General features: G+C 34.6%; 2 pseudogenes; one reads left to right on the forward strand and one right to left on the reverse strand.

Moving 5' to 3' along the window:
• Nucleotides 1–6,467: 6,467 nt before the first annotated feature.
• On the forward strand, nucleotides 6,468–11,830 carry LOC120202021 (annotated as a pseudogene).
• Nucleotides 11,831–14,550: 2,720 nt separating this feature from the next.
• Nucleotides 14,551–14,820, reverse strand: LOC120202046 (annotated as a pseudogene).
• Between the last annotated feature and the right edge of the window lie 1,516 nt (nucleotides 14,821–16,336).

Consider the following 16,336-nt stretch of genomic DNA (forward strand, 5'->3'; position numbering starts at 1 on the left):
GGATGATTTCTAATGGAAATACTTAGGCCTATTTATAGTTGAGTTTTAAGGACTAAACTTATAAATAACATAATATTTTAGGGACCAAAGATGAAATTCCCATATGCAAAGTTGGCCACCTACCAAAGATGAATTTTCCAATAAGTTGGCCACCAACCAAGATGAATTTTCCAACTTGCCAAAGTTGACAATTTGCAAGCCAAATATAACAAATCTCCACCTTGGCTAGAAATTACCAAGCCTACTTAACCTCTTCAACTCCCCAAATTTGATGTTGTGCCTCTAATTGAGCTCATAAGCGCCATATACCCGAAGGTGCTTAAACTTTCAGGATGTTAATAAAGTTCAAACAATGATTGAACTTGATTACTGTTACCACACACTGACCAAGTGCTTCATCATGTTTAAACACTAAACCAACATCCACGGTTTATTGGAGATACCGTAGAATCCATTTCACAGCTTGCCAATGTCCTATTCCAGGATCATGCATGTACCTGCTCATAACTTCAACTGCATATGAAATGTCAGGACACGTACACACCATCATACTGGTGTATTTATGCCTCATCAAAAAACTATCAAATCGCTTGTACCACTGCCTCGAAGATTGCTTCAATCCATATAGCGATTTGTTCATCTTACAAACCCATTATTTTCAACCACCATCTTTGTATCCTTCTGGCTGAGTCATATAGATCTCCTCTTCTAAATCATCATGCAAGAAAGCCGTCTTTACATCAAGTTGAGCTAGCTCCAAATTCAACTGTGCTACCAGTGCCAACAATATTCTAATGGAGGAATGCTTCACAACAGGGGAAAATACTTCATTGTATTTGATTCCCTCCTTTTGAGCGTAGCCTTTAGCTACCAACCTTGCCTTGTAGCGAACATCTTTCTTGCTATGAGATACATTTTTCTTTGTAAATACCCACTTGCATCCAATTGCTCTTTTACCTTTCGGTGATTATGTCAATTTCCAAGTGTTGTTCTTTTGGAGAGATTGCATTTCTTCATCCATGGCATTTTTTCACTTATCACTTTCCAAGCTTTGTATTGCTTCTTGGTAAGTGATAGGGATATCATGATAAACAACTGGAAGAATGGGTCACCATATCAACAAATCGAGCAGGTATACGAATTTTCTCCTTGGCCTTGTAACTGCAAGTGGTTCTGGTGTCTCCATTGGTTCTTGGGTTTGTACATCTTCATCTTTTAATTTTTCTATTGGAGTTGAAGAATTAGCTCCATCATCTTCTAGAATCATCGTCTGCTGAAAATTCACCTATTTTGGAGTATGCTCCACCTGCTGCAGAATACTACTTGTCTGGACAGCTTCATTTGTTACCTTCTTTACTAGGGTAGATTCATCAAAGGTAACATCTATGCTACAAATTATCTTCTTGGTGTCTAAACACCAAAGGCGAAATCCCTTCACTCCATAGGTGATTCCCATAAAGAGAGCATTCTTTGCTCTCGGATCAAGCTTGAATTCCTTCACATGATAATAAGTAGTGGATCCAAATACATGTAAGGAATCATAATCAGTAGTAGGTTTTCCAGACCATACCTCCAATGGTGTTTTTCCTCCTATCGATGATGATGGCAGACAATTGATGAGATGGCTAGCATATGTCACATCCTTAACCCAAAATGCCTTACTTAACCCTGCATTAGACAACATACATCGAACTTTCTCTAATAGTATTCGATTCATACGCTCTGCCACCCCATTCTGTTGTGGTGTATTTCTAACAGTGAAGTGTCGAACAATACCATACTCATGGCAAACGTCAAAGAATGGGTCACTTTTATATTCTCCTCCACTGTCCGTCCTAAGACGTTTGATCTTTCTACCAGTCTGGTTCTCGATCATATTTTTCCAATTAAGGAAAATTCGAAGCACTTCATCTTTAGACTTCATCGGATACACTTAAACTCTTCTGGAAAAGTCATCTACAAAAGTTACAAAATGATGGTTTCCTCCCAAAGATGGTGTCTTTGAAGTACCCCACACATCTGAGTGAATATAATCCACAGTACCTTTTGTATTATGTATAGTGGTGTCAAACTTCACTCTCTTCTGCTTTCCCAAAACACAATGCTCGCAAAAGTTCAATTTACAAGCCTTTGCACCTTTCAACAATCCTTTCTTTGCCAGAATTTGCAAGGATTTCTCTCCAGCATGTCCCAACCGCATATGCCACAACTGGGTTATGACTAAATCATCACCTCCAGAAGCTGCTGTAACTGCTCCAATAATTGTACTACCTTGGTAGTAATACAAATTATTTTTCCTGATGCCCTTGATCATCACAGGTGCGCCAGATGTGACTTTTAAAACTCCACCTTTCATAGTGACTTCTGAGTCTTTAGATTCTAAGGCTCTCAACGAGATGAGATTTTTCTTCAAACTGGGCATGTATCGGATATCAGTCAGAACTCTGGTTGATCCATCTTGATTCTTCAATAGAATTAAACCTATCCCAACAGTTTAACAGGCATTGTCATTGCCCATATAAACAACTCCTGCATTTAGTTCTATTAAATCGGAGAACCACTCCCGATTAGGGGACATATGATAGGTACAACCCGAATCTAATATCCCCTCATATAAATGGAATATTGTTGATGAAGCAACCAATGATATGTCAGAGTCATTTGCATCATGCTCTGCAACACATGCATCTGGAGCAGTTTTTCCTTTCTTCTTCAGCTTCGGACAATCTTTCTTCCAATGGTCTTTCTCATGACAAAAGGCACATTCATCTTTTCTCAGTCTGGACTTTGACTTCGATCTCCCTCTCCACTTTGTCTTTTGATTTTTCGAGCGACCTCTTGCCACCATGGCCTTCGTTGTTTCGTACTTGCTCCCCTTCTTGGTTTTCTTTCTGAGCTCATAACTATACAAAGACATCTTTAAGGTAACATTATCCTTACCATGAAGTAACGTTGTCTCAAGGTGCTCAAATTCATCTGGAAGAGATGAAAACAACATCAAAGTCAAATCTTCATCTTTGAAGGTTTCATCCATGCCTTATTGTTTGCCACTAGCTCATTGAACGCAGTGATGTGTTCATTCATATTGGTGTCTGGTTGATAATCAAATCTGAACAATCGTTTCTTCATGTGGAGACGATTTTGAGAGCTTTTCTTTAGGAATTTTTCCTCCAATGCTTTCCACATCTTACTTGCAGAAGTCTCGTTCTTGTAGCCATACTTCTGCTCCCTGGAAAGACAAGATCGAACCGTGCTGCACGTCAAACGATTGATAGTTCCTCATTCTTTCTCCTCCATATATTCGAGCTTTTCTTCCTCAATAGCGATGTTTAGACCTTGTTGGAATAAAGCGTCTAAACCTCGCCTTGCCACATGCCAAAATGATCAGATTCAATGAACAACTCCACCGAGAAATTTGCATTTGAAATCCTCCTCCTCACTGATCCAGATGAAGAACTTGATGTCTCAAACTGATCCGTATTTTGGCATTTTAATTCTAACGAACAATATTCAATAGCATGAACTGTATATTTTCAGTAACGAGACCACCAAGATAACCTCAACCGAAGCTCTGATACCAATTGTTGGGAAACCGGGTTATTTCTCTCACGAATGTAGTTTCAAAATTAACCTAAAATGTTAAGATCATAACCACCAAAGTTTGCACAGCGGATAAACCCATCAAACTATTGAATATTGAAACACAATGAAAAAACCGAATAAAGAACAATAAATGAGAGAACACACTAAATTTACGAGGTTCGACGAGAATATCGTCTACTCCTTGGGTACCACACCGGATGATAACTTCACTATCAACAAATATTACAACAAATGGAATTCTTTAGAATTCCCAAAGTGAGAGAATGTAGAAAACAAATGGAAGAGAGAACTTGTGTTTTGGGATGATTTCTAATGGAAATACTTAGGCCTATTTATAGTTGAGTTTTAAGGACTAAACTTATAAATAACCTAATATTTTAGGGACCAAAGATGAAATTCTCATGTGCAAAGTTGGCCACCTACCAAAGATGAATTTTCCAATAAGTTGACCACCAACCAAAATGAAATTTCCAATAAGTTAACCACCAACCAAGATAAATTTTCCAAATTGTCAAATTTAACAATTTGCAAGCCAAATATAACATCCACATGGTCTCACACCAAACCGTCCAACACATTCATTCCCCTTTCTTATTCTACTTTTGATATTATATGATTTGTATTTGTGCCTAAAATTACTAAACCACAACCAAGTTTTAATCCCCCAAAAAAAAGTTGCGATTGCCTGCTCATATTTTGGTTCCTATCATTTCTTTTGTATAGAAAAAGTGTTTAGGTGTAGTTGATGTGTGAAGCTGTTCCCTAAAATTCCCTGGATTGAGAAAATGAATGTAGAAACAGATCACTCAATAATCATTATATTTTAAAGTACGTGTTCATAAAATTTTAGAAAAAAAGTATTAAAATTTTAGAGATACGGAAATAAATTTTTTAACTATTTATAATATATATTATTTTGTAATTATTTTAATTTAATAAAAAATTAATTAAAAATATATATTATTTTAAAAATTTTAAAGAATAACTACCTGCATCCACCTTGTTCCATCCATCTCTGGACCCAACAAGAGCAGAGTTACAGTGTTCAGTTCCATTTCATGCATGAAATGATAACGCCTCTGACCATCACATCACACACGTTCAATTACATATCCCCTTGTATTATATAATATTGTCGGTTAATAGCTTTGAATTAAAGTACTTTTTTTTTATCAATAACAGACGTATAAAGTATATTATATTTTCTTTTTATTTAAATGTTAAATTTGATGTGTTACCTCCTGCTATTAAGAGTCAACTTGATGTAACTTTTGAAAGTGATTTTTTAAAGTGTTTTATAAATGAATTTTTAAAAGTGTTATTTAAAATTATAATTTAAATTTAATTGTATAGAATTATTAGTAAAAAAATAAGTTTAAAAAGATAAAATGTCTATTATATGTATTTAAATTATATTTATATTTATATATGATCATATCAATTTAAACTATAAAAATTTAAAAAAATTATTATTATATATGAATTATATCAATTTTAACTATAATAAAATATAAATAATATAAATAAAAATATAATTATAATAAAATATATATTTTTAATAACTTTCTATTAATATTTTAATATATAAAATCATGAATTTTATTTATTTTTTAAGTACATAAAATAAATTATTAAGCAATAAATTATTTTTTAAAGATGTTAATATTAAATTATTAAAATAAAATATAAATATATAATTGAGTGGAGTACATATATTAGTATAGATAAAATTATAATTTGACTTGAAACGTAAAATAGAAAGTGAAAAAAAAAATTAAAAATCTTAACTTTTACGGTTGATTTGAAACCATCATTTCTACTATAATTTTTTCTCATCTTTTACCAGTTTACGTTAATTTTACAGTAAAAAAAAACTTTTTAACTAAATTTACTCTTAGAAAACCACACTAAACAGGCCTAAAACATCTAGAAAATACATCATGATTAAGATTTCATAAGGGTATTTTTGGATGCATAGCCTTCAGTAAACTATACTTCTCGAAAATAAAAACCTTTGACATAGTTTTTAATCGATCTTATATAATTTATCAGGATAAATTAATAATTGATTATATTAGTAAATATATTTATTTTATCAGTTTACGTATAATTATTATCATTTTACGTTAATACCTATATTATATGTTATCATATATAAAATCTCTAAACACATAATGAAAATATCTCAATTTTTTTCCTCTGTTAAATCATCATTAAAAGCCGACTACAAAATTCTACTTCGAAGTACTTTTTAAATATCAGAGATTTAGAAATGATCAGAATTCAGAGTTGAGATACAAAGAATCCTCGACACAAATATAACATTATTAGTTTTGATCGATTATCAGAGTTAAAATACTCCTTTGTATAAGTAAAAGCTAATCTATTCATCGTCTTGTTGAGTAGCTATTACTGCTAAACCTTGATTCAATTTTTTTGGACTAAAGCTAAAATGTGGTTTAACGGCAAAAATGAATAGATAGTTTGGTAAAAAGAATTGTCGTATAAGGTGATATAGAGATTAATTTCTGATCTGATGTAGATGATATACAACACGTCGAAAATTGATCAGAGCATATGACGTCTTTAGAAAGTGGACCGAAACGGAAATCGCATTTTTATTCCGTTGAAGCAAACATGGCATAATCCATTTGGGTGCTGAATTGACTGCTTTATATAAAACCTGTTCAAAGTTTTGGCACCTTCTCTAAACCAATATATATATATTTCAATGTCCAGTAGACTTCAAAACTTTTGTATATTAAACCTGGGGAGTAGACTTTCTCTTTGAGAAAAAAAAAAAAAAAGCCTGTTAACCGAGGCAGCCACCTTTGCCAAACAAAGCCCCCTGCTTTCTTATCTCATCTAATCCAAAGAAAACAAAAGAAAATGTCTCAGAATCTTACAAAACCAAACAGCAGCTTCACTTCAAAGCGATCCCCGCTCTGTACTTCTCTCTTCCTCATAATCCTCGTCGTCGTAGGTTTCAACACTGTCCATCACCCACCCAGAAACCCCAAAAATGCCATCCTTTTCCAGCAATTATTCCTCTCTTCTGCCACCAACTACACCGTCTCCTCCTACCTCCGTTACCTCACCTCCCACCCTCATCTCGCAGGCACCAAGCCTTCCCTCGAAACCATCCATTACGTCAAAACCCACTTCCAAAACCTTGGCTTCGAAACCCACACGGTGCCGTTTCGGACCCTTTTGTCCTACCCCCTCCATGCTTCCCTTTCAATGCATTTCAGTAACGGCACCGTCTTTAACTTGCCTTTAAACGAAATGGGTATCGCTAATTACGATGTATCTTCCAGTTTGATACGACCCTACCATGCGTTTTCTCCCTCGGGAACGGCGCTGGGCAAGGTTGTTTTTGCCAACCACGGGACGGAAGATGACAACGATGCGCTTCGACGGATGGAGGTTAACGTTAGTGGCTACATAGTGATGATTAAAAAAGGTGGCGGTCTGGGTAGAGGGGCCGTCGTTGAAATAGCTGAAAAAATGGGCGCTTTGGGGGTGCTAATGTACGCTGAAGGGGATGTTTCGAGGGACAACTTTGGGTCTGGAGTTGAAAGAGGGACAGTTATGAAGGGAGTTGGGGACCCTTTAACCCCTGGATGGGCTGGGGTTGAAGATGGGGAGAGGTTGGAGTTAGAGGACAGTTAGGCTTCCCAGAGATTCCCTGGAATTCCATCTCTGCCCTTGCCTTTTAAGAGTGCTCAGCTTATTCTGGAGTATCTTGGGGGTCCTTTGGCTCCCCAGGAATGGAGGGATTCCGGCCGGTCTAATTTGTCCCGGGTTGGACCGGGTCCGGTTATGGTGAATTTTACTTACCAGGTTGGTTTTGGCTGGCTGGTAGATTGTTGATGCTAATTTCATTTGCTTTTATTTGTTGTCACTGCACACTGTTGTTTATTTTATTCCTGTGTATGCTATCTACAATGGGAAAGTGGTTGACTTTTGTGTTTGATGTCAAATTGGATTTGAAAGATTGCAATTTGAATTGGTATTGATTTCAATGTTAAATTTTGACTGAAAACAGAGCCTCTTTTGCTGGATGGTATATCTTGACCTGCGTTTTTAATTCGAAAAGCTAGTTTAGTAAATTAGAGTGGTTATTGATGCTTTTTGAAGAAGCTGGGGTGATCTAATTTTAGCAAGTTTGAAATCATTGCCAAGTGAATTGCCCTGTAATTCATGGCTTATATTGAGTATCTAATTGTTTATGCATATTTGGTAATTGAAGGAAATTTGCATTGGTTGGACCAGAGTTTGGTTTGTCTTTACATGGTGTATGAGTGGTCACTACCATTTGCATGTTTTTCTGTCTGTGGGTTTCAAATCTTTTTTGTTTTGTCATGGAAGCTTTGACTGGAAAAATGAAGTTTTTATATGTTATATGCAATGAATTCAGATTAATCAGTTAAAATTATCATCACTAAGCTGAAATCTGAACCCGTAATCTACTTCATTATGCTCAAGCGTTATGGATTTTGATTTGTTTCTAGAAGGGAAAATACGTTGAGCGATATCAGCATGCTTTATTGATGCCTCACTTTGGACTTCCCACTATTGGAACTAGTTCATTCTTCTTTGGTCTTAAAAACACGCTTCTAGTTGATTCTAGTTATACATATTTAGCTATTTTTAATCATTTATTATTAATATTCTTCTTTGTGAAAAGCAGAAAGATCATTACCTTTTTAAATTCTTTTCTCTGAAAAGATCTTCTACATCTATATATATCTGGATTCTTACCTTATGGTTTATTCTTCTAGGGAGAGAAAAAGTTGGCTACAATTTATAATGTATTCGCTGTCATAAGTGGGTTGGAAGAGCCTGATCGTTATGTGCTTATGGGGAATCATAGAGATGCATGGACGTATGGTGTCGTTGACCCCAACAGTGGGACTGCAGCACTTCTTGATATTGCTCGAAGATATGCCCTTTTGATGCGAAGGGGCTGGAACCCTCGTAGGACAATTATCTTTTGCAGTTGGGATGCTGAAGAGTTTGGAATGGTAGGTACCGTTCTTCTTTGTTTGATACCGGTTTGAAAAATGCTATGGATGTGGAGCAAATTTGGCATCAAACACCAAAACCTAGACCAGTGTCAAAGTTTTAAACTCCAAAAGCTGGGTTAGAGGGTTAACTCATGCACTATTTGGGCATATTTATGAAAATTGATGAATAAATAGTTATTGAAAGGTTATATAGAAGCCATTTAACCTCACTTGCGGAGCTTTAAAATTTTTGATGTCCTTGTATAGAATGATAATCCATCTTCCAGATTATCTTTTTTTCTGACGCATAGGGTTACTCGAGGGAAATTATCTGGTTTAAGTGTAGATATGATGCATATAGTATTCCGGTTTTGAGAAGTATGCATTTTGCAGCATACTTGAACATTTTTCAATAGTCATCAACTTGATAGAGCTTATATTTTATAATTATTTTTGGCCCATTGGTTCTCCAAAGCTAATTATCTGTTGCTATTTTGTTTTCAGATCGGTTCTACTGAGTGGGTCGAGCAGAACCTTCTGAATCTTGGTGCTAAAGCTGTGGCGTATCTTAATGTTGATTGTGCAGTGCAAGGGCCTGGATTCTTTGCTGGAGCAACTCCTCAGCTAGATAATCTTATTTTGGAGGTCACAGAGAAGGTAGATAAGAGAGATGGAAAAAAGTGGATAACTGTTAAGACTTGGTTTATTATACCCTTCAATTGACATTTAAACTAACTTCAGGTCAAGGTTCCGGATTCGGAGGTTGCTACAATATATGACAAGTGGACAACCATAAATGGAAAAAGTAATGTAGGGCCACACAATCTTTGTCGTTCTAAATTTTCTGTTCAATATTTTAGCTTATAAGTATAGATCGACCTTTCCCATGCTCACAAGTTCAATTGTTTGATTATGCATTCTCTTGGGAAGTGCATGTATATTCTGATAAAGTTGCTTGGACCATATTATGTCACAAGCTTCTATTGTTTTCATGTTTTTTGTTCAGTTCATTTCGTATGTTTTGGGGGGGGGGGGGAGTACAAGTGTGGACATTTGTGCATCACTGGAAAAGTCAAGCTGGCATGCAATTATGCCCGGCTAATTGAACGGTGATGGTTTTCATCATGAATGGCGTATGAACAACAATACTACCAGATATAGTTTACCTGAGAAGCACTTTTTTATTCTGATGTGATCGGGCTGAATCCTTGAGAAATGATTGATTATAAGCAAAATCCAGATGCCCACTACAGCTGGTTACCATTTTCTTTTCGATGGATGGTCCTTATATAAAGTCAGAATGACACAAAAGTGACCTACTAAAAAGGAAAATGCTGCTATCCCCCGAGGACTGACCACTTGCAATTGTACTTCATTCATGTATTCTGATATAAAATTGTTGACATATAGATTAAATGAGATTGTTTTGGTTGCTTTGCAGATTGAAAGACTCACTGGTGTGGATTCTGATTTTGCATCATTCTTGCAACATGCCGGGATTCCTTCTGTTGACATATACTATGGAAGAGGTACATTGTTATCACAACAGTCTTTGTTTGAAAGTTTGAACATAATGCATCTTTAGCAGTTCATAATTCTTTAGTGCTACAATTTATACTTTGAAATTCTTTCTTCTATCCAGATTTTCCTGTATATCATACTGCCTCCGATTCCTTCAGCTGGATGATAAACAACGCAGATCCATTCTTTTGGCGTCATGTGGCTGGTTAGCTTTCTTTTCCTCCAACATATCCCTTGACGAATTTCAAACATTCACTTGATAATCAAACCGTAAAAACTTTCTTATCAACTTCTCAAGATAACACTTTTTTGTCCAACATCTCAGTGGCTGGAGTTTGGGATCTTTTAGGCCTTCGCCTTGCTGATGATCCGATTCTACCTCTTGATTACCTTTCATATGCTAAACAGTTGCAGGTATGGAGTTATTCTCTCGATATGTTTGTTCATATTTCCAAGAGTTTCCTCTCATTTCTACGATACAAAGTTTCGGTGGATTGTTTACTGTTAGAGATATCCTTGGATATGATTAAGTTGTCAAAGCTATCTGGGGTTCTATCAAGGTAAGATGTTAACTGTTAGTTTAAAATAACTTAAAATTTTGACTTTGATGATTGGAATATATTCCTTGAAGTACTTTCATTTAAAACAACGATCCACCCATTTGCATTCGGAAGCATTGAACATGAAGAATCTATGCTTTCTTTTAGATCAATTTACTTTATTTCTTTTCCTTGATGGCTTTCAATCTTTGTCGAGGTTAGTGTGTAAGCACCTAACCATCGTGATCGAGTGAGATTCTGAAACCATTTTCTGACCATATTGTATAGGTGTATAAAGATACCTTGAGCAGGGTTTTGGATGATAGCATATCCCTCACTCCCTTAGCTGCATCGATTCAGGAACTGACTTCTGCAGTTAAACATGCTAACAATGAAACAAAGGTAAAAGGGCAAGAATGTTTATTGGAATTCTACTAATATGATGGAGGAAAGATATTTCAAGTTTTCATTTCTTATAGACTAATTCTGTGGTATCTCTTCCGTTGTGGATTGCAGAATCTGATGGCTAGAGAATTTACTGATCATCTTTTAACTCTGAAGATCCGAGCATTAAATGATAGGCTGATGCTTGCCGAAAGAGGCTTCCTAGATACAGATGGAATTAAAGGAAAGGAGTGGTTCAAGCATCTCGTAAGGATCTTTTGTATATTGCTGTTAGGACAGATTTAACATACTGATATGTAAATATGATTTGCTTCTTTGATTTATGGCTTAACTTCTGCTGCAAGTTTGTATAGCTTGAAGTTCCAACATCGTATTTATCACCTTGAAACATGCTGTTTTAGCATTAGATCATCTTCTGAGGGAGTCGCGACTTTAAGTTTGTAAAATGGGTACATTAAGGTTTTGATGGTGAATAAATTGATCGGTGCGCATGGATATAACTCCTTTTTCCTAATTGATTCAGATATACGGACCTCGCAGCAACCACAGGAGCGAATTGGATTTCTTCCCCGGAATATCAGATGCAATAGCGGAATCGACAAGAATGAGCAAAAGGGAAAGGGATGAAACAATTCAGCATGAAATCTGGAGAGTTGCCAGAGCCATCCAAAGAGCAGCAGCTGCACTGAGAGGAGAAGTCTTCTGAGAACATGAAATAGAAGAGAGAAAGAAATGGGGGCATAAAGTTGTAGATATATGAGTGTTATTAGTTCCTTTTGACTGGCGTTATAGTAGATATCCAATGTTTAGTTCATGGCTCTCATTTCCTAGCCTAATACCATTTGAACATTTTGAGGAAAAAATATAATGTGCTTGCTTCATCGGTTTTTATTTTTAAATATCTATATATAATCTTCTTATATCATTTTAGTGTAAAATATTTATTCTATATGTATAAATTAGATAAAAGCAGAATTTGGTTCGAATAATTTAAAATCAAGTCACATTAGGTTTAATGTTATTTTGTGCGACTGACAAGGCTATTGCATCCGCTTTAAGAGATTCCACGTTTGATAATCCTACAAGGTTACGTGAGTTTCTTAATTGGATAAACTTTATCATCGATATCTTTTAAGGTTTTAACTTCAAAAATTATTTGATTTACGTGATTTAATATGAACAAAATAATGTTTTTAGTTCTTATAGAAAATGTCAACATATCCTCTCTATAAAAGTACATATTTGATAATAATTTCAATTACAACCTATAATTTTACACGAGTTTCTCAACCGAATAAAATTTACAATTAATTGTATCTTTTTACATTTTAACCTGAAAAATTATCTGGTTTACATTATTTAGTATGAAAAACATAATATTATCTACATTACTTTGTTCACTCTAAAAAGTTACATAATTGGTAATAATTATAATATTACATGAGTCTATCAATTGAATAAAATTTACAACTGAAGATTTTTTTACATCTTAATCTAAAATATTATTTAATCTACATCATTTAAATGGACAATGTAATATTTTCAATTTTAAGAAAAATTTTGTCATATCCATTATAAAAAGTTACATATTTGATAATAATTTCAATTATAACTTATAATGTTACATAAATTTTTTAATTAAATGTGTAGACACTCATTTTCGTCCATATTTATTTTTATGTTTTTTATTTAGAATATATATATGTATATATTATATAATTTTGAAAACATTTTGAAAATATATATAATATATAGTTTTTAAAACATTTTTGAAAACATATATATATTATATAGTTTTTAAAATATTTTGAAACTAAGTGGGCCTGAACCAGCCCAAGACCATTAAGGGTTTGAAAAACCCTAACATAACCAGTCAACGGCACCGCAAGGGAGCAAACCAACGGCCAGCGCGTTTTCCAGCCGCACCAACAGGATTGAACCATCCCGAGGCGACCGGTGTGACATGCACGGAGATCTCGATCAACCAACAACCACGTTCCCGGGATCGTCGAGACCCAAAACGGCCAGAACTGAGCTATAAAAGCCTCGAGGAGAATCGGAACAAGGGGACACACAACACGCATCGACAGAAGCCATATACGAAACATCACAGTAAACCGAGAACCAACAGTGAGAAAAACAGAACTATCGAGCAACAGTACACTCAAAAACCACTAGCAAAACAACGAAGCACAACCATAAACCAAAAGCCGAAACAAAACGCAAAATAAACCACAAACATATCAAACCATATCCCAAGCATACAAAGGCAGCCATCATTGAAAAAACTGAGTATTAACGCCGGCGTGAGCTCGGGATAAGAACAGTCATTGGAAGGTGAAGAGGTTTGTCGGGAAAGGTGAGAACCGAGGGATATTTCTTTAGATCTGCGACTATTGGGGATTATTTTGGAGATTTGGAGGCTGGATTTGGTATCGGGGTGAAGAGGGGAATGTTTTGAAGGGTTTCAGTTTTTCCAACCGTCGCGAGCAGCGGTCTGCGGCGATGGCCCGGTGGTCGGTTTCCCACAGGTGGAGCTCTCTCTAGAGAGAGGCGAGAGAGATATCAGTTTAGAGAGAGAGAGAGGAGATTTGAAAAATGAGGAAGAATGAGTGTTTTGGGGGATGTTGAGGAGGTTTCACATGCGTGTCCCATATTTTTGGGAATAATTATGATTTTAGTCCTCCTTATGTTTTATACATTTTATTTTGCCCCTGAAATTCATTCTTTCTTCGATTTACATTGAAATTGACCCTCAAATTTGATTTTATTTCAATTTAGTCCCTTTTATTATTACTATATAATTTTTTTTTTCATTTTTAGCATTATTATTATTATTATTCATTTATCTTATTTTTTATTATTTTATTTTATCTCATTTTATTTTATCTCATTTTATTTCATCGTTTTTTTCTCTCTATTTTATTTTATTTTCCCCCTCTTTTCTTGATTTAATGATTATTTTTTATTATTATTTCTACATTTTTCTTCGATCTATTTAACATTTATTATTCCTTGATTAACATTTTTGATCTCTTTTTTAGAAAAGTTCACAACCATTCCAAGGTAAGTAATTCGAATCGGGTAATTTTAATTTTCTAATTTTCGCTATAAAGACAACCGATAAATTAATTGGTACCGAAAGGGCGGTTAAAGGGTGCTAATCCTTCCTTGACCGTAACCGACTCCCGAGCCCGACACGTCTCTGGTACAACGCATATCAGATAAGATGGTGTCCGACCCACCTAAATTCGTTTTAAAATAGTCAGTGACGACTCCAATTCGTTTAATCCAAGTCGATGCCCAATTCCGGACCCAACCGAAAGACGGTTCCGGCAAAATGAAATTTAACTCTAAAAATGGGTGGTCAAATATCTCTTGTTCCTCTTAATCCATAAAATTCTATCATATGATAAAAATAATATATATTTTTGTGGTAATTCAAACTAGGGGGGAAAAAAAGAGTTATTGTGTGTTGTCAGACAGCTGCGTGGCCATTCCAATAAGACAAGGCAAACTAGGAACAATCTTCTGTGGTCAGAGGTTAGCCAAGAACGAACAAAACAGACCAAGTTAATCACGCTCTGATCACACAGCCATGGTTCATCAATCAGACTTAGAATCATGTCTCCTTAGAACTCAAGGATTCCTGTCTCCTTAGAACTCGAGGATTCCTGTCTCCTTAGAACTCAAGGATACGAAGGTACTAGCCTATAGAACAGATCCTGTTCAAATAAGGTCGTGCCAGCTACCTCCCGGTACTTGGTATATATCATTCGCGTTGCTCTTTCCTTGACGCTGTAGGATTCTGTTCAACTTCCGACGAAACAGTCGTTGTTTTAACCTACACGTGTCTTTCATTATTTATTTAGCATTAAAAGGAGCAGATAGTTTATTTACCAAATAAAAAAAGAGCATAGTTTACATGAGTAATCTGATGTGTTATCTGTCACAATGAAACATATCTATATTTTTACTTGAGAATCAACCTATTTCAATAATTATTACATTAAGGGCACAGAAACATGAGCACAACCTCTCTAGGGTCGAAGCCAGGAAATAAGACTGAAAATATTTAAACTGAAATTATGAATAATCAAAATGCACTTAAAAAAATAATACTCTCAAGTCAAATCTCAGTTCACTTGAAACATATAAGATAATCTATTTAAATTACACCATAAGTACTTTCATACAAGTGAAATCATCAATTAAAGAGTTGAAATCTTTTGCAATCACCTTCTCAATGTACACTAAAATGTAGCTAAGAAAATTATCATCCATTCGATTCCTAAGCGTAGTTTTGACAACACTCATTATTGAAAATGCTAAGAAAATTATTTGCTGCCATAATATAGGATCGCCGATCAATCTGAGACAACATGCTACCTTTTAAAATTAGTTCTTAAAATCTTTTATAATAAGATAAAACTATAAAATATCAAAATTTATCATATTACGATTATTTTTTATCAAATAAAAATTTCAAACATAAAATTAATTTTTCTCTACTGAATTTTTTTCACGCATGCTTACAATAGGAAAAATAATTTTTTTGAGTTCGTAGATTTTTTCAAAGTGTGATGCCCCTAAATTTTGAGCCCACATACCACGAATTTCACTTACTAATGAACGAGTCTGCAATCAACATTTCATGAAACTCTAAGATAGTATGTAATCATAATTATCTAATGCATGCAAGGCCTAAAGGAAGAGCTTACTTACCCTTCGGTAGGGGTGAACGGAAGTCAAAAAATTTATCTTTTAAACTCGATTCGACTCGTAATTTTAAAAATTCGACTCAAATAAATTTCAAATTCAAGTCGAGTTATAAAGTATAACTCTAACAACTCAAAATTTATAGGTATTAAATAATTAATTTTCAAGTTTGAGTCAAATCCCTCAATTTTGTATAATATATATATCATATATAAAAAAATGTGAAGATATATGCATGTGTGCGTGTGAATATATAATATATATATGTGTGAATAAATATATATAGGGGTGAGCAAGACTCGACCCGAAAAATTGATCTTTTCAACTCTATTCGACTTGTAATTTTATGTCATTATAGAAAATCGTTTAAATTGAAATCAATAATAACATAATATTATAAACATTTACAATTAAATTTAAACAAAAAAAAATCAAACAATTCAACTTGACTAAAATTTTAGAGATTGGACCAAAAAATTCAAATAAAATTTAGATTAAAAAATAAAACTCATCAAAACAACCAACTCAAATCATCTTTTG

The sequence above is a fragment of the Hibiscus syriacus genome, unplaced genomic scaffold, assembly GCF_006381635.1.
Source record: "Hibiscus syriacus cultivar Baekdansim isolate YM2019G1 unplaced genomic scaffold, ASM638163v2 tig00008145_pilon, whole genome shotgun sequence".
NCBI classification, from domain to species: Eukaryota; Viridiplantae; Streptophyta; class Magnoliopsida; order Malvales; family Malvaceae; genus Hibiscus; species Hibiscus syriacus.